At 37.5% G+C, this 24408-nt stretch overlaps 1 protein-coding gene across 1 annotated transcript in view; it reads left to right on the top strand.

The window, feature by feature from the left end:
* The window catches only part of GALNTL6 (polypeptide N-acetylgalactosaminyltransferase like 6), a 1706608-nt gene that overhangs the window by 298258 nt on the left and 1383942 nt on the right, over positions 1-24408 (top strand).

Consider the following 24408-nt stretch of genomic DNA (forward strand, 5'->3'; position numbering starts at 1 on the left):
GGTAAGGTAAAAGAGCTTTGAACTTTTGTAATTTAGAATAGGGTAGGGCATTTTTTTATTTTGGGGGTCTTTGTTATTTTATTAGGGGGCTTAGAGTTGGTATAATTAGTTTAAAATTGTTGTAATTTTTTTCTAATGTTTGTAAATATTTTTTTATTTTTTGTAACTTAGTTCTTTTTTATTTTTTGTACTTTAGTTAGTTTATTTAATTGTATTTATTTGTAGGAATTGTATTTAATTTATTTATTGATAGTGTAGTGTTAGGTTTAATTGTAGATAATTGTAGGTATTTTATTTAATTAATTTATTGATAGTGTAGTGTTAGGTTTAATTGTAACTTAGGTTAGGATTTATTTTACAGGTAATTTTGTAATTATTTTAACTAGGTAACTATTAAATAGTTATTAACTATTTAATAGCTATTGTACCTGGTTAAAATAATTACAAAGTTGCCTGTAAAATAAATATTAATTTATTTTGTTAGATTTAAATTATATTTAACTTAGGGGGGTGTTAGTGTTAGGGTTAGACTTAGCTTTAGGGGTTAATACATTTATTAGAGTAGCGGTGAGCTCCTGTCGGCAGATTAGGGGTTAATACTTGAAGTTAGGTGTCGGCAATGTTAGGGAGGGCAGATTAGTGGTTAATACTATTTATTATAGGGTTATTGAGGCGGGAGTGAGGCGGATTAGGGGTTAATACATTTATTATAGTAGCGCTCAGGTCCGGTCAGCAGATTAGGGGTTAATAAGTGTAGTTAGGTGGAGGCGACGTTGGGGGCGGCAGATTAGGGGTTAATAAATATAATATAGGGGTCGGCGATGTTAGGGCAGCAGATTAGGGGTACATAGGGATAATGTAGGTGGCGGGGGTGTACGGAGCGGCAGATTAGGGGTTAAAAATAATATGCAGGGGTCAGCGATAGCGGGGGCAGCAGATTAGGGGTTAATAAGTGTAAGGTTAGGGGTGTTTAGACTCGGGTACATGTTAGGGTGTTAGGTGCAGACGTAGGAAGTGTTTCCCCATAGGAAACAATGCGGCTTCGTTAGGATCAAAAACAACACCAGAACACTACTCAGCGCTAGGTATAGATATTGAGCCTCAAAGTATGAAATTATTAAAAACAACTTTGAAATTTTGAAAAACAACTAAGTACTGAAATACTGAATCAGGTTGTGTCTAATATGGCTATTAAAAAACAGCTTTCATTAGTTCTGCAAAATTAGTCTTCCTTGGAGAAAGTTATAATCAAAGTTCCATTAGCCAGACAGTACCTTTTATCTCACAAAATTGAGTGATTTAATATTGCTTCTTTTGATGAAGTCGTTTTCAATTCTGTTGACAGCTTCCAAGCGGATCCTTTTTTCTTTTGCTCCCTCTCTGCTGCTCCTTTTTAAATCCCTTCTTTCTCAAGGGATTGTGGGATCTAGGATCCAGAGTAGATAGACAGAAAAACAAAAGCGCAAAAGAGAGAGGATTCAAGTGCAATTATAACACAAAGTGGCGCAAATAAGTGATAAATCTACTCACCAGATGTATGATAAAAAAATGCCTTTATTTATTCACAAAGATAAAACACTTTGTTTCCGTGCACAGCACCCACAGACCACAGATGACTGGTATGAAGGTTTTACTTTAGTTAATGCTGTGTATAAAGTTTTAATGAATGAATTGTTAGCATATGCATTGTTTCCCTATTGGTTCATATAAGCCAATCATGAACCGGATGGCAGACAGGCCCCTCTTTAGGGTGGAGTGTTTCTATCACATACGGGTACTTAAGGAGCCATTGTTTGCTACAACCCGATATCAAACTATCTGGAGAATATCCCCTTGATAAAGCCCGGCGAACACCGGGGGAAACGCGTTGGGGTTCACATCCGTCAGGAGCACCAGAAAACAGGACTGTAATACTGAGGGCGGGCTGTCCGGAAAACCCTGCCGCAAGCTTAGACTTGCCATTCCAAAACTTCCAGTTACCAGTCATCTGTGGTCTGTGGGTGCTGTGCACGGAAACAAAGTGTTTTATCTTTGTGAATAAATAAAGGCATTTTTTTATCATACATCTGGTGAGTAGATTTATCACTTATTTGCGCCACTTTGTGTTATAATTGCACTTGAATCCTCTCTCTTTTGCGCTTTTGTTTTTCTGTCTATCTACTCGGGCTTCGTTAGGAGCTGAACGCGGCTTTTTTGCAGGTGTTAGGTTTTTTTTCAGCTCAAACAGCCCCATTGTTTTCTATGGGGGAATCGTGCACGAGCACGTTTTTGAAGCTGGCCGCGTCCGTAAGCACCGCTGGTATCGAGAGTTGCAGTGGCGTTAAATTATGCTCTACGCTCCCTTTTTGGAGCCTAACGCACTGAAAACCCAGCCATTCTGTGAACTCTAAATACCAGTGTTATTTAAAAGGTGCGGGGGAAAAAAAGCACGCGTAGCTAACGCACCCCTTTGGCCGCCAAACTCTAAATCTAGCCGTAATAAACCAAAATCTATCAGTGATAGAAAAAAGTAGCATTTATGGGATTTTTTTTTTAAATTTGCAGTAAAAGATGATAAAAATTTAAACATTTGGATGCTTCATTAGCATCCAAATGCAGAAGAAGACAGCATCTGTGTTCTTGTGAGAGCGTAACACACCAAGATCTGGATTTCCACAGATCTTAGTGTGTTGCACTCTCAAAAGAAGGAATCTGGCTCTGAAGAGAGCTGGACGTCATGAGCGGCCACCTTCTTCCGCATTCGAATGCTAACGAAGCATCCAAATGTCTGTGCCTAGATTAAATTTTACTGGAATAAAAAAACAAAGAAATAAACATGCCTACCTAAAATTAATAAAGTATTATCAGTGGTGTACTTCCTACTAATGCTCATTGGCTGATTAATTATTTTTTTACTAATAGTCATTAGCTGAGATGTACTTTCTACTAATGCTTATTGGTTTTCAAGTTTTTTCTTTGATATGCATTAATAGGAAATATCTATCAGCCAATAGATAGTAGAAAGTGCTCAACTTATAATACTTGACTAGTTTTTTACTTCACATTTTCTTTGGACAGCACAAAAATGTCAACATGTTTCAACACTGCTCTATCACAAAGATGATAAAACAATTATCAGCACAAAGATATTAACAGTTTAAATTTGACTAGTTCTTGCGTATAGTAGAATGAAAGAATAACTCCACAGCAACTTAATGTACAGAGGTTTCAACAATTCAGTAGATTTGAACTATTTTTTTCATTTCAAAAAGCTTTGAAGGCAAATTTGTTTATTTTGATCCTACATTTCAAAAGCACCTAATATAGTAACAGTTAAAAATAATACTCTTTAGATTAAATTTTTTATTCACTATCAGTATGAACTTAATCTAATACTGTTATAATACATTTTTAAAAAAATGGCCCTTAAGCCATTTAAAATATATATATATAGATTTGGGCAAATAACATTTTCCTATCTCTAAACAAATTTCTACATTTTTGTTTGAAATGGCAGAAATAATTACTTGTTATCGCCATTTTCTCCAGTTCATCTGAGAAAATTAGATTGAAGAAGAATCCTAATATATTAAATGTCGTCTATGAAAATGGAATATTCTGACACTTTGCTACAATTATTATTCAAATTGTTTTGAGGCTATCTTTTTTGTTTGCTGGCATTTTTGTCACAGTGCTGTCACCTTCTGGATGACAAGTGGGCCTTGTACTTAATATCACATAACAAGATAGGAAAGGTCAGCTTTCAAAATGTCGTTTAGCATGGAAACAATTTACCAGACTAAACGTGAAAAGAAACCTGAAACCATTGTTTCCTCACTCAGTAGATTTGTCATGAACCTTTACATGAGAAAGATAAAGAAATTTGAGGCGGTTTGTTTTTTTATGTGCTCTTTAAGCCGTGCTGCCTAGCGCCCAAAAAGAGTCACAGTCAATCATCATTGAAAGAACTTTTTTCTCATGTAGTAATCTATCAGAAAATGCAGTTCACAAAGCTTTAGACTGGCAGCATTTATAAATTCAGATAACTAGTCAAGGCACTGAATCCTACCGCTTCTATTGTGCAGAAATACTGTCAGTGTCAAAAGCACAGGATTAGATACAACACGGCCCTTTTTTTTGGATGCTGTAATATTTCCTTGCGTGCAATAGATACCAGGAACATTTTAGCTCAGGGGAAGCAAAATGAAAGATGTATTGCACCAAGTCTCTGAGGGCTGTACTCATACTGTACATAACACACATTGTATGTTTTTATACTAAACTTCAAACAGGTATATTAACGTATGATACATCTTTATAACAGTTATTTCAGAGGTTATCATATTAAAGCAACAATATATGAAAAGGGTGCCATGTATAAAGTCAGTGTGGACATGGTTCCTGTCTGTCCGACTTTGGAGAAAACTTGTGTATGTAATTTCACCCCCTTTGGCCACTCAAGAGGAGGGCCTGTCAATCACTGAGAAGTAATGAGTTCAGGGTGATTTCTATCCGCCAACTCAGAGGTGGTGGAGATGGTGCTTCTTACATTGCAGAAAGCAGGCACACAAGGGCTCCATGGATTCATTCTCTGCTTAATACATGAACCCAATGTGTAAAGCCCATACAATCCCCACGACCAGAATATGTAGCTCGTATTTGCATCATACATTTCTTTTATAAGAGTCCAGGGATGCATGAAGCAGTTTTGCATTGCCATGAGACAACAAACTTAAGGAATATAAATATAATGACTAGCATCCCTATAGTAGTGGATAACTTAATATACATATAATGGTATCCAGAATAAATGTTTGTTGTATTTAACAAGAAACAAATATTGAAATTATTGCAATTTGCTACCAAATTATATGGAAGGGAAACTTAAAGGGATGTTACACATATGCTAAATTACTTGAAAGTGATGCAAGATATCTGTTAAAGAAAAAGACTAGAAAATTTACATGAACACCTCAAAATGTACTAAACTCACCAAAGTAAGTGTTCTGTTAACCATTATCCTCCAGCTCTTCTTTTTACTGTTATCTGCAAGCTGTAAAAAACAAAACTTTGCTTTGCGATCTTATTTGATTTTACCAGAATCTCATGAGATTTCACATGTAAGGGATATAAAAGTGCAAAAAAGAAAATGTGTTAATATGTAAAAATAAAATACTCTATTTGTTTAACTCCTGTAAGGGGATTAAACACATAGTTAAAGTCAGTTCTAGAGCAGCAAAGCACTTCTGGGACCTAGCTGAACACATCTATAGAGCCAATAATACGAGACAAATGTGTGTAGCCAGCTAGCTCCCAGTAGTGTATTGCTGCTGATGATATGTGCATTTGATTTTCAAAAAAGAATGCCAAGAGAACTAACTAAATGTGAACATGAGTTAAATTAAGAGTCTTAAGATTATATGTTTTATATGAATAATGAAAATGTCATTTTCATTTTCCTATCCCTGTAAAGTGAGGAGAGAAGTATGGTGACTGTGTCTAAACATGCTAGATGCACATGGTCTTGAAAGTCCTGGGACAAGCATCCTGATTGGATGCTTAAAGTCCCTTTGCAGTGGGATGTAGCTACTGTGGAGGGTTTAAGGTCAAATATATCCATTTTTTCACATAAATATAGTCATGTGATATTTTCTATTTAGCTTATGCACATATGCAGCATCACTTTCAAGTGAAGGGAATGGAATCAGTTCTAAGACTAGAACCAAGCTGGGTGTGGTCTACAGGAATTTATTTTCTGGATATGTTTCCTAGTCCTTTTCTACTATGTTCTGCAACTTTATGTATTCACACTCCTACTCTGCATATGTCTCTGTTCTAATTGATACATAAGAGGTTGCACACTGTCAGTAGATTTCATTAGGGAACATCAGAAGGAATGGTTGTTCTTTCATGATAGCCTTGGGTAGAGAGGAATTCACTAGAAGAGATTTTGCATTGCACTCAGTTTACTGGTGTGGCAATGCAATTAGTCTGTCTGATTAAATACACATTAAATAAAACAAACATTAAAAGCAGACAGGTGAGAATGAAATGCAATTCCAAAAGCTTGATTTGATTTAGAACATGCTGTTTGTACCCTGCAGTTTTCACTCATCATTCATGTTTTGGGACAGCTTGATAAATAACCAAAGCATTTCTTCTATGTGTGATGTGTATTTCATTATTTAAGGTGTAAAGTTTTCAGAAGGGGGTTTGTTGCATATGGTTTATAGTGTTGTATGATAAAAGGACATCTAAACAATATAACACACATATTTTCTTCTATGTGTAACAAACAAGTATGCTAGAAATTAGAGACTAGTAGAGTAGAATCAAAGGGAGGCCAAGCTTATTAAATCAGTATAAATGTGAACCCCAGAGTGATTTTATCTATAAAATGTATCTTTAATTATGTCAAGATTGATTTCCTGTTCTGCAGGAAGTGTAGCACTAATCTCATACTCTGTCAAAGCACACATCAAGAGAATATCTCTACTGTTCCGTCTCTGCTACTCATTGCCAGAGGGGTCTATACCAAAACAAGTCTTGTGGTCCCAATGCAGTTTTTATATTTTATTTTAAATGTGCCCACTTCACTACTTAAAATCAATGGGCCCGATTAATAAAAGTGATATTTGCGCTCTACTTTGTAACACCAGCGCACGCTAATGTGCGCTGGTATTACAAGTTCACAGCAAAGTGAATGCGACCTCATGTTCATATAGCTGGGAAGCATTGTGCTCACGAGAGCACGCTTCCATAGGACCATATGGGAGCCTCGTTCTGATGCCGTCAGAGACGCCATCAGAACTTCAGCACCACAAACAGGGAAAGTTGTGCAGCAATGGTAGCAAATATATATGTATATGCTGATATACATATATATTTATGTGTTAATATGTGTATATACACATATTAACACATCAATATATATGTATATAAGTATATTAACACATCAATATATATGTATATAAGTATATTAACACATAAATATATATATGTATATACACATATTAACACATCAATATATATGTATATAAGTATATTAACACATCAATATATATGTATATAAGTATATTAACACATAAATATATATATGTATATACACATATTAACACATCAATATATATGTATATAAGTATATTAACACATAAATATATATATGTATATACACATATTAACACATCAATATATATGTATATAAGTATATTAACACATAAATATATATATGTATATACACATATTAACACATCAATATATATGTATATAAGCATAGACATATATATATTTACTGGGAACACACAGTTCCCATAGACAGAAAAAAATGGCACTGAAAAGTGCCTTTACATTGTGAACACCCTACTCCCATCAGCTTTACCCCCAAAATACTGCCTAGGTCAGTAATATTATTAAAAAATAAAGATGCTACCATCTTTATTTTTTTTAATAAACTTCACTAGACAGTATTTTGGGGCCGTTTGGGGCAGATTTATACAATTAACCAGAGATCCGATCTCGTATTCATTTTATAAGCACTAATTGCTTCCATGAGCTTGCAGTAGCAATAACCAGCCACTTGTAATGGCTGACTACAGTTTGTGGGAGCATGATAATTTAGTGCTCCACTTGGTATCTAGCTCTATATTTCTACCTCTTGTCTGAAATTAGCTCCTTCCTATCATTTCTGTGTAAATATAATTGTCCAAATGAATCAGTCCAGCAGCAGAGCATTTAGCATTTGTTTCAAATCAAAATGGGCTCTTGAATATGTTCTCATTTGTATCAAATCATCATTGCCATAGGAGTGAAACCAACATTAATGAGTTTAGAATCATGTCCAATCATTATTTACATGAATGGGATGTAAGCACGCCTCAATAAACTTTCAGCTTGCATATCAAGAAGATTGTCAGCTTTCTGGATTGATAATAACATGTCTGATTTTAAAATTATGTGCAGACCATGAATTTTCATTCACCATTATTGAGGTAGAACATTTCGTAGGAAGATACAGGTTAGGACTGTATCTCTGTTTACAGGTTAGTGTTACATAGAAATCAGAGTGCAAAAATAATTTAGTGCCAGTCACTGCGCATTGTTAGCTTATTTAAATGGTAGCATTATAATTATTAATTACGTTTACAAATGTCCTACTAGTAAACGTACTATAGTTTAGGTGTTAACACATTATGAAAATTCAAATGATACAACTTGTGATCTGTATATGTTTCTATTTAAAATTAGGCAAATCATGACATAAAAGCAGCATTTTATTTGTCTGAACTGGGCCTATTTTGAGACCTGCTCAGATATCAATTGGACTTCAAATGTATCATTAGTGCAATAACATTTATGTCAAGATTGACAAAAATAACATTGTCCTTTTTTTTAAAATATAAAAATAAGATCCACTACATAAGTGCAAGCATATTTTTGCACAATACATGTCCATATGGAAATATGTAAACACAAGAGAGGCGCCCAAATGTGTGTATCTGTTTTGGAAAATGGCTACAGCAGCAGTGAATCTTTGCACAGGGTACTCACAATTTCACAGAGCACACCTTTGTGCTTGTAGACGCAGGCTGGCTATCAGAGCTAACCAGCTAGCTCCCTCCGGTCTCAGTTTCCTTTCAATGCAGATGTATGGTAGTGAAGATCTCACCAAGTAAGGATCAAAGCCACGGGATAAAATCAAAGTCTTTATTATTTTGACAAGTAGCTTAAAAACAGTATAATCCTTCAGGTGAGCATATGACAATATGATACGCGTTTCTCAGCTCTAACGGCCGTTTCATCAGGCATATTTGACAAAGGTTGTCAAATATGCCGGATGAAACGGCCGTTAGAGCTGAGAAACACGTAGCATATTGTCATATGCTCACCTGCAGCCTGGACTTTGGTGCAGGACTCGTATCGCTGGAAGAAACTTTCATTTACATTTGGATTCCTGGTACCTGAAGTGTAAAGTTTAATCAAAGTTGGGACTTAGTCAAAGACTCATTAAATGACTTTGATATGACATTATATTACACGTGATCTAAGCCACATTACCAATTTGCCTCTTGTGGTTACAATCATATCCTTTATGCATTTCTCATATGTTATATAACCATTGATCTTCATTCACACAGTCCCTCTAGTGACTTTTTGTTACTTCATAATCTATTTGTTTTTACATGTCTATATGGGTCACACTATATGCATTATTTAATTCAACACATAAATCAAACAATTTATTTACACATTTGGATGATCATTGGACTCAGAAAACTCAGAACTACACATACAAAATAACACATAAAAGCTTGATAGTAAAGGGATAGTAAAGTCCAAAATATACTTTCATGATTCAGATAGGGCATGTACTTTTAAACAACTTTCTAATTTACTTTTATCATCAAATTTGCCTTGTTCACTTGGTATTCTTAGTTGAAAGCTAAACCTAGGTAGACTCATATGCTAATTTCTAAACCCTTGAAGGCCACTTATCTAAATGTATTTTACAGTTTTTCACAGCTAGAAGAGTCAGCACTAATAGCCTGAAATGCAAGTCTGTCAAAAGAACTATAAGGGGCAGCCTGCAGAAGATTAGATACAAGGTAATTACAGAGGTAAAACGTGTATTAATATAACAGTGTTGGTTATGCAAAACTGGGGAATGGCAAATAAAGGGATTATCTTTTTAAACAATACATTTGTTTGATGTTTACTATCCCTTAAACATGAATACATTAAAAATGCTTGTATTTTTGTGTGGAATTGTTTGATTTTTATTCAGACTTTTTAGGAAAAATATTTTATCTACAAAATTGAAAGAAAAAAACAAACGTAAGATTTCTCCCTATGTTATTGCTACTAGTTTTTGTCAAGTGCTGCAATGAAGAACTAGTTGCTTAAAACAAATTTCTCTGCATTTTTTAGAATCACTGTTTACAAAGGAAATATTAAGCAAGCAGATGCAGAACTTCTGCACAACAATTAGTCATGTGTGGCTGAGATAAGTCTGTGTGGGCCTTGAGAAACAATTCCAGACAATATCAAAATGATAAAGATATGTTAGAGATTCCAATCTGCAGACATTTTCTATATGAAAAAAGAACAGGTATAAGGGTCCCAAGAGTGATTGGCATCTACTTATCAAGCAGTCAACTTACTTGAATTCGACGGCACCAATTTTCTCGCCTAAGATCGCCTAACATCGCTGCCGTGGACCTTAATACGTTCTCCAAAGTTACCAAAAAAGCTGTCAAAAAGCTGCGCACCAAGTACGGGGAGATGAGCAGCGGACTGTTGTTAACTGACAGTCATCGATCTCGCTGCTCTTCAACTTTTTCCCAGCTTTATTGGTATACTGTCACCAAACACCCACACTATACTACACTGTTTTACCCCTATCCCGCTGCTCACGGACCCCGCCGCAACTAAATAAAGTTATTAAACCCGCCACTCCCAGAGCCCACCACCACTCTAATAAACGTATTAACCCCTATCCTGCAGCTCCCAGAGCCCACCACCACCTACATTATGTTATTAACCCCTAATCTGCCGCCCCCTACACCGCCGCCACTATTTTAAATTTATTAACCCCTAAACCTAAGTCTAACCTTAACACCCCTAACTTATAATTACAATAAATCTAAATAAAACCTACTATTAATAACTAAATAATTCCTATTTAAAAATAATTACTTACCTATAAAATAAACCCTAAGCTAGCTACACTATAACTAATAGTTACATTGTAGCTATCTTAGGGTTTATTTTTATTTCACAGGCAAGTTTGTATTTATTTTAACTAGGTAGAATAGTTACTAAGTAGTTATTAACTATTTACTAACTACCTAGCTAAAATAAATACAAATTTACATGTAAAATAAAATACACCTAACACTACAGTATAATTAACTAAATGACCTAAATTAAATAGAATTAAATAAATGATATACAATTATCTAAAGTACAAAAAACTTTTTTCCAGATAATAAAAACAAATTACTAGATATTTAAACTAATTACACCTAATCTAATAGCGCTATCAAAATAAAAAAATCCCCCCAAAATAAAAAAAAACACTAGCCTAAACTAAACTACCAATAGCCCTTAAAAGGGCCTTTTGCGGGGCATTGCCCCAAAGTAATCAGATGTTTACCTGTAAAGAAAAATACAAACAACCCCCCCAACAGTAAAACCCACCACCCACACAACAAAACCCCCCAAATAAAACCCTAACTAAAAAACCTAAGCTCCCCATTGCCCTGAGAAGGGCATTTGGATGGGCATTGCCCTTAAAAGGGCAGTTAGCTCTTTTTTGGCCCAAAGCCCTAACCTAAAAATAAAACCCACCCAATACCCTCAAAACCCCCTGAAGATTGGCTTACTGTTCTGAAGACCGGACATCCATCCTCAAGGAAGCAGCAGAAGTCTTCATCCAACTGGGCCGAAGTCCTCAACGAAGCCGGGAGAAGTCTTCATCCAAGCTGGGCGAAGTTGTCCTCCAGACGGGCAGAAGTCTTCATCCAGACGGCATCTTCTATCTTCATCCATCCGACGCGGAGCGGCTCCATCTTCAAGACATCCGACGCGGAGCATCCTCTTCATCTGGAGTCTTCTTACTAAATGATGGTTCCTTTAAGTGACGTCATCCAAGATGGCATCCCTTAGATTCCGATTGGCTGATAGAATTCTATCAGCCAATCACAATTAAGATTGAAAAAATCGTATTGGCTGTTGCAATCAGCCAATAGGATTGAGCTTTCATCCTATTGGCTGTTGCAATCAGCCAATAGGATCAAGCTCGCATTCTATTGGCTGATCGGATCAGCCAATAGGATGAAAGCTCAATCCTATTGGCTGATTGCAACAGCCAATAGGATTTTTTCAACCTTAATTCCGATTGGCTGATAGAATTCTATCAGCCAATCGGAATCTTAGGGATGCCATCTTGGATGATGTCATTTAAAGGAACCTTCTTTCGTCGGTAGTCGTTGGAAGGAAGAGGATGCTCCGCGCCGGATGTCTTGAAGATGGAGCCGCTCCGCGCCGGATGTATGAAGATAGAAGATGCTGTCTGGATGAAGACTTCTGCAGGCTTGGATGAAGACTTCGTTGAGGACTTCTCCCGGCTTCTTGGAGGATGGATGTCGGATCTTCAAAACTGTAAGTAAATCTTCTGGGATTAGTGTTAGGATTTTTTTAAGGGTTTATTGGGTGGGTTTTAGTTTTAGATTAGAAACTGAGCCTGCAATAGAGCTAAATGCCCTTTTTAGGGCAATGCCTATCCAAATGCCCTTTTCAGGGCAATGGGGAGCTTAGGTTTTTTTAGTTTGGGTTTTATTTGGGTGGTTGGTTGTGTGGGTGGTGGGTTTTACTGTTGGGGGGTATTTGTATTTTTTTTACTAATAAAAGAGCTGATTACTTTGGAGCAATGCCCCACAAAAGGCCCTTTTAAGGGCTATTTGTAGTTTATTGTAGGCTAGGGTTTTTTTTTATTTTGGGGGGCTTTTTTATTTTCATGGGGCCCTTAGAATAGGTGTAATTAGTTTAAAGCTTTGATAATTTCTTTTTTATTTTTTGTAACTTAGTGTTTATTTTTTTGTGTAACTTATTGTTTGTTATTTTTTGTAACTTAGTTTTTTGTAACTTTGTAATTTTTTAGTGTAGATTTAAATTATTTGAGTAGGGTTAGGTGTTTAAATATATAATATAGTTATTTTAATTTGTAATTGTATGTAATTTTAGTATAAAAGCTAGGTTAGATTAATTATTAATTTAATATAGTTTAATATAATTTTATTAGAATAGTTAGAATAGGTTAATTAGTAATTTAATATAGTTTAATGTCATTTTATTATAATAGTTAGAATAGGTTAATTATTAGTTTAATATAGTTTAATTTAAATCTAAAGGTAAGTTTTAATTTATTATAAGATAGGGATGAGTTAATATTTAATGTACAATTAGCGGGTTGTTAGGTTTAGGGATTAATAGGTTAATTTAGTTTATGGTGATGTGGGGGGCTGGTGGTTTAGGGGTTAATACATTTATTTAGTTGCGGTGGGCTCCGAGAGTGGCGGGATAGGGGTTAATAGTTTTATGTGGTAGCGGCGGTGTTGGGGCAGCAGATTAGGGGTTAATAAGTATAATGTAGGTGGTGGCGGTGTAGGGGGGCAGATTAGGGGTTAATAAATATAATTTCGGGGCAGCAGATTAGGGGTGTTTAGACTCGGGGTACATGTTAGGGTGTTCGGTGTAATCGTAACTTTTATTCTCCCATAGGAATCAATGGGATATTGGGCAGCAGCGAGCTTTCGCTGCTTTCAGACTCCCATTGATTCCTATGGCATCTGCCGCCTCAAGGGCGGTGGATTGAAAACCAGGTACGCTGGGCCAGAATAGTGCCGAGCATACCTGGTAGACATTTGTTAACTTGCAAAAGTAGTCATATAGTGCCGAATTTGCATTCGTAACATCTGTAGTGACATAAGCATCGATCTGTGTCAGAATGAGACCGGCGGATCGTATGTTACGTCACAAAATTCTACTTTTGCCAGTCTGTAGGCTTTAATAACTAAGGAGAATCAAGCTTGCTACAATTACGCTGCGGAATTCCAGCGTATTTGCGGTTGACGGCTTGATAAGTAGATGCCATAGAATGTAGAGATCTTCACACACCTCACAGGGAAGAAGGAAAATATGCAATAGCAACATCTGTTAAAGGGACAGTCTACAATAGAATTGTTATTGTTTTAAAAGATAGATAATCCCTTTATTACCCATTCTCCAGTTTTGCACAACCAACACAGTTATATTAAAGGGACAGTCAAGTCCAAAACAAACTTTCATGTTTCAAATAGGGCATGAAATTTGAAACAACTTTCCAATTTACTTTTATCACCAATTTTGCTTTGTTCTTTCAGTATTATTAGTTGAAAGTTAGGAAGGCTCATATGATAAATTCTAAGCCCTTGAAGGCCGCCTCTAATCACATGTTTTTGTATTTGCTTTTCACAGCAGGGGAGAGCTAGTTCAGGTAAACCCTATAGATAACATTGTGAGCACGCCCGTGGATTGTGGCAGACACTGCACTAATTGGCTAATATGAAAGTCAATAGATAATAAATAAAATGTCATGTGATCAGGGGGCTGTCAGAAGATGCTTAGAACAAGTTAATCACAGAGGTAAAAAGTGTATTATTATAACTGTGTTGGTTATGCAAAACTGGGGAATGGGTAATAAAGGGATTATCTATCTTTTAAAACAACAAAAATTCTGGTGTTGACTGTCCCTTTAATATACTTTTTACCTCTGTGACTAAGAACCTTCTTCCAGTCCCCTGATCACATGACTGTGACTGTTTATTATCTATTGTCTTGCATTTAGCATTGTAATGTGCTAAATCTTAAATAACTCCCTGTGCCTAAACACAGTGTTATCTATATAGCCCACGTGTACTTTCAATCTCTGTGTTGAAAAGGAATTTAAAAAGCATGTGATAAGAGGCAGCCCTCAAGGGCTTAGAAATTAGCATATGAGTCTGCCTATGTATAGTTTCAACTAAGAATACCAAGAGAAAAAAGCAAATTTGATTATAAAAGTAAATTGGAAAGTTGATTAAAATTACAAGTCCTATCTGAATAATAAAAGTTTAATTTTTACTAGACTTTCCCTTTAAGACAATTAAACCAATCCAATGGATAGGTACTCACACTTATATGAGCTATAATTAAGCTCTTAGTTGAGAAGCGGGCAGGTTTATAGCCCCGCCGTGGAAACTCCGGAACTCCAAGGAAAGGGAAAAGGGTAATATTTATTTAAAAACAAAGGACAGTGTGAGACATTTGTCATTGACATTGCTATATGTTTTTTTTATTTCAGTTACATTAATATTTACTTGCTTATTGTCAGCCTTACGAAAGTGAAACACAAATCTAGTGTGCACCCCTTACTTTGAAAGATGTTAAAATTTCCAGGGAAACACTTTTGATTTCAATCTATGTTCATATAAGCAAAAAAAAAAAAAAAAAAAGAAAAAGAAAGATATGAACATGTCAATGATAAAAACAGCAGGATAATTATTCACTCAAAAAAGAACCCAATGCAATATAAAACAAAACAATTCTCTGAAAACACTGTGGAGGGTGAACAGTCACTTTAACATACCACAGGAGGAAGCTTTTGTTACCATAGGGGTCCTGAATGCAATCAGAAAAACAAGGGATTTTATAGATAGGGTGGACTGCTACTGTCTGTCCCTGAGCGTGTTGCCACTCTGCTAAAACCAGCAGCCTCTTAAAGGAATCTTAATTAGCTGTTAAGCTCCCTGTTGATAATCCAAAACTGCAGAATCTCCTGAAACATGGACTCACATACGTATATAATTTTTACCCCGGGCCACCTGCGAAAATGATATCCCACTATAGAAAATAAAAGTGCCAGCACTTACTGCAGCACATTTTAACTCCAATATTTGCAGCAAATTCATGTAAGATATTCTTCCATGTGCATTGGAGTTACAGAATAAAGACAAATCTCAATTTAACCACTAGACTGACAAGGAAGGTTGAAATGACTTGCATAGCAATGCTGGGCAAAATACTCTGCCAACCTTATAGTTCAATCTTCTAATAGTTAACTGTCACAAAGACTTAAGAGTTAATGTGCGCAATTTGATTCTCACAATACAAAATTGGTATAAAATACATACTGAGTTTTTGTATGTGCTTTAGTAATATCTTCAAGGCTTTAGACCTTAAACTATGGCAACTCTATACTTAAAAGGAATTTTTACACCCTGCTATGACAATTTGAGCAGTTCAACTCTCACATGCACTTCACATAAAATGAATCAACGGGATGTGTGATCAATAGAAATAAATCATAGTGTGGAAAAGAGTAACAATGCTCTGAACTCTGAATACTGAAACAAGAAATATGAGGTGGAGTTAGAAATACAAAATATTGATTGATGTGGGTAATTACCCATAATGTGCAATTAAAATGCATGTAGCCATAAACATACAAAGTACATTTAAGAAGGACATTTGACATCTTTAATAATATCCCCCTGACAAGCATCAAGTATTTTACATAATGTAACACCCCTATGTTCTGAGACACAACCGTGAATTTTATCAGCTATTGTCACCCTTAAAAGAGCTTTCTTAATTTGTTACCATTGCCCCTGCTTGCTCTGTGAATAATAATAATAAAAATAGCAATTACACTGTAGCAAAAAAGCTCATTGTTTTATAAAACATAAGCAAATGTCTTATTTTACTATGGGTGATTAAGACTTGTGAATGCAGTGGATTTCTGGGGAATGCAATATAAAAAGGAGACATATTTTCATATAATTGTTAATTGAAGGAAAAGGTCACTGAAAACATTAATACTTGCACAAACTGGAAGGCTAATAAATACACACACCTATTTTATAATGCTAACAGTAATTAAAATCCAGTTTACTTAGAGAAACAAATTGATTTGTTATGAAATAAAATTATTTACTGGTTTTATAGACAAGGTTAATCATATTATACAATTATATGATGATGATGGTTAATAATTACTATTAGTATTATTGTTAATCATAAATTTTATATCATTGATTCTGCCATTATTCTCTTTCTTGTCTTCCATTTTCATGGTTTCTTGCCTCTCCCCCCTTTTGTAATATGTTGACAAGACAGTGAAGCTAGATCTTATGCTTATGTGGTGAAGCGTGGCTTGTGACCCCAGGGATCATTTCTTCACTGTCTTCCGTGTACATATAAATACAATTCTTTAAAATTAAATTCTTTGTTGCAAGGCACTGATCTGTCTAATGCTTGGCTTGGTAAACAGATGGATGCCCAGTGATAAAAGAATCCATTAGAAGGAGCAGAAACTAACAAAATAAATGTATCTTTAACCTCTTAAATACATGGAAAATACCTATATATTTGCTATTTGTATGTATAAGTGTTAATCCTATTATATACTATTGGGAAATTATATTATACTGTAGAATTGTATCTGTTGCTATTCAGGATATAAGAAATGTTCATATACGACTCTTGTAAATCTCTTTAAATTGTATTTTTTATTTTAATGAAAACTGAAATTTGTCAGAATTTGTAATCCAATATATATTTAGAGACCATACTTCAACAGACCCAAAAAAAACTGCTGAGTAGTGATGTCGCGAACCTAAAATTTTGGGTTCGCGAACGGCGAACGCGAACTTCCGCAAAAGTTTGCGAACCGGTGAACCGGGCGAACCGCCATAGACTTCAATAGGCAAGCAAATTTTAAAACCCACAGGTACTCTTTCTGGCCACAATAGTGATGGAAAAGTTGTTTCAAGGGGACTAACACCCAGACTTTGGCATTCCGGAGGGGGATCCATGGCAAAACTCCCATGGAAAATTACATAGTTGATGCAGAGTCTGGTTTTAATCCATAAAGGGCATAAATCACCTAACATTCCTATATTGTTTGGAATAACGTGCTTTAAAACATCAGGTATGATGCTATATCGATCAGGTAGTGTAAGGGTTACGCCCGCTTCACAGTGACAGACCAAACTCCCTGTTTAACGCACTGCAAACAACCGCAAACAGTCCATTTGCACAACCGCAAACTCCCCATTTGCACAAGGTTGGATACGAAGCTAGCCATGTTCCGTTCCTTGTCCTCACTGATGTCATTGAAGGTCTCTTCTTCCACCCAGCCACGTACAACACCAAGGGTCCCTGAAAGGTGACAACAAGCCCCCTGGGACGCCTGCTGTGTTTGGTCTTCCACCTCCTCAAAGCCACCTTCCTCCTCTAAATCCTCTTCTTCAGACTCCTCTCTCTGCGTTGCTTCTCTCTGCACTATTATAAGGTGTGTTAAGTAGTACTATTCCTATCAGTTTAATCCCTGTTATGTGCCTTTTTTTGGTTTGGTTTTTGAAGCCACAGTGCGGCACCAGAGGCCAGAAAAATTATGCATGTATACATGCCTGAAAAATTAGGTATTGTTGCAGCCGCTGCTGTGGCAGCGGCCAGAAAAATTGATGTTTGTTTCCCAGGCAGAAAGTGCCCTAAAACATTGCGGCTTGAACCCTAGTTGTTGGCGGATAAGTCACGCAAGTCATCCGGCATTCAGAGATAAAATACAGCAGTGTGTGGACCATTTTTAGCCCAAGGCAGCTCATCTCATCAGGCCTTTTTTAGTCGAATGTATCGCCCACTGTCAGTCCCTTCGGGATCCATCCCTCATTCATCTTAATAAAGGGGAGGTAATCTAGACTTTTTTGACCTAGGCGACTTCTCTTCTCAGTGACAATACCTCCTGCTGCACTGAAGGTCCTTTCTGACAGGACACTTGAAGCGGGGCAGGCCAGAAGTTCTATTGCAAATTGGGATAGCTCAGGCCACAGGTCAAGCCTGCACACCCAGTAGTCAAGGGGTTCATCGCTCCTCAGAGTGTCGATATCTGCCGTTAAGGCGAGGTAGTCTGCTACCTGTCGGTCGAGTCATTCTCTGAGGGTGGATCCCGAAGGGCTGTGGCGATGCGTAGGACTTAAAAAGCTCTGCATGTCCTCCATCAACAACACGTCTGTAAAGCATCCTGTCCTTGCTGGCATGGTCGTGGGAGGAGGAGGATTACTTTCACCTCTTCCCCTGTTAGATTCCCGTTGTGCTGTGACATCACCCTTATATGCTGTGTAAAGCATACTTTTTAATTTATTTTGGAACTGCTGCATCCTTTCCGACTTGCGGTAATTCAGTAACATTTCAGGCACTTTCTGCTTATACCGGGGGTCTAGTAGCATGGACACCCAGTACAGGTCGTTCTCCTTCAGCCTTTTTATACGAGGGTCCCTCAACAGGCACGACAGCATGAAAGACCCCATTTGCACAAGGTTGGATGCCGAGCTACTCATGTCCCGTTCCTCGTCCTCAGTGATCTCACTGAAGGTATCTTCATCCCCCCAGCCACGTAAAACACCACGGGTACCAGATAGGTGACAACGAGCATCCTGGGATGCCTGTTGTGCTTGGTCTTCCTCCTCCTCCTCCTCCTCAAAGCCACATTCCTCCTCTGACTCCTCTTCCTCACAATCCTCTTCCAGCGTTGCCGCAGGTCCAGCAAGTGATGCTGATAAGGCTGTTTCTGGTGGTGATGGTGACCACAACTCTTCCTCTTCACGCTCATCTACGGCCTGATCCAGCACTCTTCGCAGGACACGCTCTAGGAAGAAAACAAATGGTATGATGTCACTGATGGTGCCTTCGGTGCGACTGACTAGGTTTGTCACCTCCTCAAAAGGACGCATGAGCCTACAGGCATTGCGCATGAGCGTCCAGTAGTGTGGCAAAAAAATTCCCAGCTCCACAGAGGCTGTCCTAGCACCCCGGTCATACAAATAGTCGTTAACAGCTTTTTCTTGTTGGATCAGGCGGTCGAACATTAGGAGTGTTGAATTACAACTTGTCGGGCTGTCGCAAATCAAGCGCCTCACTAGCATGTTGTTTTGCCGCTGGATATCTGAAAAGTGCGCCATGGCCGTATAGGAACGCCTGAAATGGCCACACACCTTCCTGGCCTGCTTCAGGACGTCCTGTAAGCCTGGGTACTTATGCACAAAGCATTGTACGATCAGATTACACACATGTGCCATGCACGACACATGTGTCAACTTGCCCAAATTCAATGCCGCCAACAAATTTCTTCCATTGTCACAAACCACTTTGCCGATCTCCAGTTGGTGCGGAGTCAGCCACTGATCCACCTGTGTGTTCAGGGCGGACAGGAGTGCTGGTCCGGTGTGACTCTCTGCTTTCAGGCAAGTCAACCCCAAGACGGTGTGACACTGCCGTATCCGGGATGTGGAGTAGTACCTGCGGAGCTGGGGGGGTGCCGTTGATGTGGAGCAAGATGCAGCAGCAGAAGAGGACTCAGCCGAGGAGTTTATGGAAGAGGATGGAGTAGGAGGAGTAGAGGAGGTGGCAACAGGCCTGCCTGCAAGTTGTGGTGGTGTAACCAACTCCTCTGCAGAGCCACGCATTCCATGCTTGGCAGCCGTCAGCAGGTTTACCCAATGTGCAGTGTAGGTGATATACATGCCCTGGCCATGCTTTGCAGACCAGGTATCAGTGGTCAGATGGACCCTTGCCCCAACACTGTGTGCCAGACATGCCATTACTTCCCTTTGCGCAATTGCGTACAGGTTGGGGATTGCCTTCTGTGCAAAGAAATTTTGGCCGGGTACCTTCCACTGCGGTGTCCCAATAGCTACAAATTTTTGGAACACCTCAGACTCCACAAGTTTGTATGGTAAAAGCTGGCAGGCTAAGAGTTCAGACAAGCCAGCTGTCAGATGCTGGGCAAGGGGGTGACTTTGTGACATTGGCTTCTTACTCTCAAACATGTCCTTGACAGACACCTGACTGTGGGCAGATGAGCAGGAACTGCTCAAGGCAAGAGACAGAGTGGCGGATGGTTGAGAGGGGGCAAGGAGGACAGCAGTGGTTGACGTGGCTGAAGATGCTGGACCAGGAGGAGGATGGCGGCTTTGAGTTTGTGTACTGCTTGTACTCATGTGTTGATCCTATAGGCGTTTGTGATGTGCCATCATGTGCCTTCGCAAAGCAGCTGTACCTAGGTGGGTGTTGGACTTCCCACGACTCAGTTTCTTTTGGCACAGGTTGCAAATGGCATCGCTGTTGTCAGAGGCAGACACACAAAAAAAATGCCACACTGCTGAGCTCTGCAATGACGGCATTCTGGTGGTGGCAACAGCATGCATTGATTGGCGTGCTTTCTGGCTGACCCCGGGTGCCAATGCATGCTGTCTGACTGTGCCACTAGCTCCTTGCGACGACCTCCCCCTGCTTACAACTCATCTCCTCCTCTCTGTCTCCCCATCTGAACTTTCCCCCTGTTCTTCTTCTCTTCTAGCGGGCACCCACGTGCCATCCACGGACGCATCATCATCATCAACCGCTTCACTTGTATCTGACAACTCAGCAAAGTCTATTTGTCTGATATCTTGAATTACTTTGGACTCAGGCTAACCCTGCTCCATATCGTGAGTACATTGTTTTTTAGAGGTTGTCGTGGGGTCACGTCCTGGATTAAACTCAGAGTTCAAGGGTGTTGTTTAAGTTCGCCCTAGCATTTGGGTCTTCTTCTGGACTTTTCCTAACCTGACATTAAATCAGCAGCAGCTACACTGTCCCTCCTCTCACTAAGAATGCAGCTTCCAAATGAATCTAAAATGGATGCTGTCCAGGAGGTGGGAGGGTCTGGGAGGGAGTGTCTGCTGCTGATTGGCTGGAATGTGTCTGCTGACTGTGAGGTACAGGGTCAAAGTTTACTCAATGATGATGAATAGACCGAACATTGCATATGTTCGCCGTTCGCGGCGAATGCGAACATGCTATGTTCGCCGGGAACTATTCGCCGGTGAACTATTCGCAACATCACTACTGCTGAGTCTTTTATTAATTGGATTTCAAACCTATGTTTAGGCTTTTCCCAAATCTAATTCACAGAACCCACTAACAGGTGAAAAAATGAAGATGCCTGATTGTGTAGATGTTCTATTGCAAGTTATGCCTGGTGTTCATATTGGTTTCTGGCTGTAACCTCACTCTCAACCTGGGGCTACAATTTGATTGATAGTACACTGACTTTACTCACTGAAAAAGTTATCTGACTTGTCCCACATGTAGTATAGGGGTCTTGAATAAGAAGAAACTCATGGTCAGCTAGATATGGTCAGCAACAAAATAATTTGGCAGCAGTCCAAGGGGATATCTAGAGGAGGATGTCAAAAATAGTAATAATACATGGGAGGTCAATAAAAAACAGAAGTTAAAAAGAAGAAAAATCAAATAAAAGACAATAACAGAGCACACACAGGAAAAAAGAGAGCAATGACAGATGCTCTCCATGTAAATTAATAACTGGAAAGAAGACAGTATTTGTTGTGCAATAGCAAAAAAAAAAAGGGAAAGAGTAATATATCAGCAAAAGAAAAACTAAACAATGTGTTGGAAAAACCAACTTTCCTCATAAGAGAGAGAGAAAGAGAAGGAGATCTCTGTATTATAATTTCAATGGGATGAGAATTTTTTAAACACTTTTCTATGAATAAATTGAGTATCATTTTTGTCAGTTATCATTTGTTCATATATTTTCTTTATAACTATTTGTATATTTGGGACATCATTGTCTTTCCATCCCTTCAAAGTCACATTCCTTCCATAGAGAATATTCATATTTACAAAAATGCATTTAGGTCCCAAATTTTTCCCTTTTTTCAAGAAAATAATATCATAAACCATTATTAAGTTTAAATGACAACATGTGGTTGTTATCCACATATGTATTTAGCGTAGATGGCGGTCGTGGTGCTTTCAGAGATCATTGCACTCGCCCTTCATTTACCCCACATCCCTGGAGGTCTGCGGCTCTGGCATTGCCTGAGGAATTCCATAAATGATGGGAAGGACATCAAGGTTTAAGGGATATGCATTGAGGAGTTGGTAATCAACACCCTGGACCTCAGCTCCCTTAAGCCATAGAATCCCCAAGACCCACTGTTTGAAAGCCAATTACCTTCCCTTTTTAAGCAGTGTAAATCCTGGTGGTTAAAGTCTAGGCACTTTTATTAAAAAATAAACAAAAACACTAGCTTTAATGCACTAAACATACATATACACTTATAACAGGTCATTAATGGGACCTTAAGACCCCAAAAAAACAGCCCCTCTTAAAAATAAACTCCTTAAATACGTATTAATATCCAGGATGATCACTGTTGTAATAAATGTCAATTTATTTGTATACAGGCTCATGGGAACCCCCTATATCCCTATATGCAATTCAAAGTTACATAATATAACCCCTTCATTTCAATACAAAATTAGGGGGGAAAACACACAGACACAATTGTTTATAACCTTTTTATTAAAACTTTTATCTAATAACAAAAAGCATTTTTCAACATTTTTGTAGCAGGTTTCTTACATGCTATGATATATACATAAAATAATGGTATCGTTTGAATCTGCGGGGTCTCCTTTGAATAAAAAAAGATATATAATATATAATATATGCAGGTTTCTCACTGAAAATGACATTCTGTAGGCCCAAAATGTAAGCAGCGTCTAAAATCTGCAAAATAGCTCAGCACAAAGGTGCATATGGCTCAGCAGTTAAAAGGATCATTTCTAAACTTACTGTTTTTAAATTATTTTTTTAACCAATAACTTACTTTTAACCCAAATTGCCTGATTTTAGGATAAAAAAGCAATGTCTATTAACTGCATGTAACACTCTCCATGTTGCTTAATTCTTTGAACCATCGTTACATAAAAGTTTGCTATATATTTATATAGTTTCAACAAAGGATAAGTTAATACTCAATTCCATTTATTTTCATTTTTTTCAAAATTATTACAAAAATTTTGAATTTGAAAGTAAACAGAAACATTTTTTTATTTTTTTATCCATTAAATGATAAAATTCTTCTTCATTCCGATCTCTAAATGGCATTGATGTTATTCCTTCTAAACAAATCTGGATTAACAATAATTGGCAGATTATTATGGATTTTAATATTTGTATTTCACAATTTACCTAATTTATGCCATATTTGTATAGCATCTATATATAAGGGTGATTGTTGGATACAAAGTGGTAAATTATTAACTGTAAAATGCATAATTGCTTTTAATTTATATGGAGTGATTATATATTGTTCTTTATCAAGTAAAAATAATTTCCTGTATTTGTTTACCAATACTGTTTTACTAAAACACAACAGTAAATATTTGTCAATATTTGGTAGCATTGAACCCCCATGTTCCCTCAGTGTCTCTGATATTTAAAGGATCCTCCAGTTTGGAGAGAGATTGTAGTTCAGAATTTATAGGGGCTGAACTCACTGAGTGATCAAAAGAAAAAGGACAGAACTTGCCAGCACTATGAGATATCGCTCATTTATATATGTGAAGGAGAGACAAGCCAAGTGCAATGTAGCATATATGAGTTTCATTACACTTACACGTTGTGCTTTGCATTTTAAATTAATATACATGTCAGATGGATTCCTTTCAGTATTATTGCATTTCAGCTTTGCACTTTCTCATTTATATTTGAATACATGTAGATTCAGATTTAGCAGTATTTTGTACAAATTCAGATTGTTTTTAATTTGCTAAAATGTAAACTAAAACTGACAGTATCATAAAGTGGGAGGGACAGGGCAGTTCCCTGGTTGAACAAGGGAGTCCCCAGGGTATGTCTGAAGCTCTCTCACACTTCTTGTGAAATGATACAAGCATTTTAAACAAGCTAATAAAATGTTGTTTTCTCTTGCCAGCTGTAGGCAGGTAAAGTTTGCTCAAAATTAACAATACAGTCAACAGAAAAGTAATATGTACCAA

The sequence above is a fragment of the Bombina bombina genome, chromosome 2, assembly GCF_027579735.1.
Source record: "Bombina bombina isolate aBomBom1 chromosome 2, aBomBom1.pri, whole genome shotgun sequence".
In the NCBI taxonomy this organism is placed as follows: domain Eukaryota; kingdom Metazoa; phylum Chordata; class Amphibia; order Anura; family Bombinatoridae; genus Bombina; species Bombina bombina.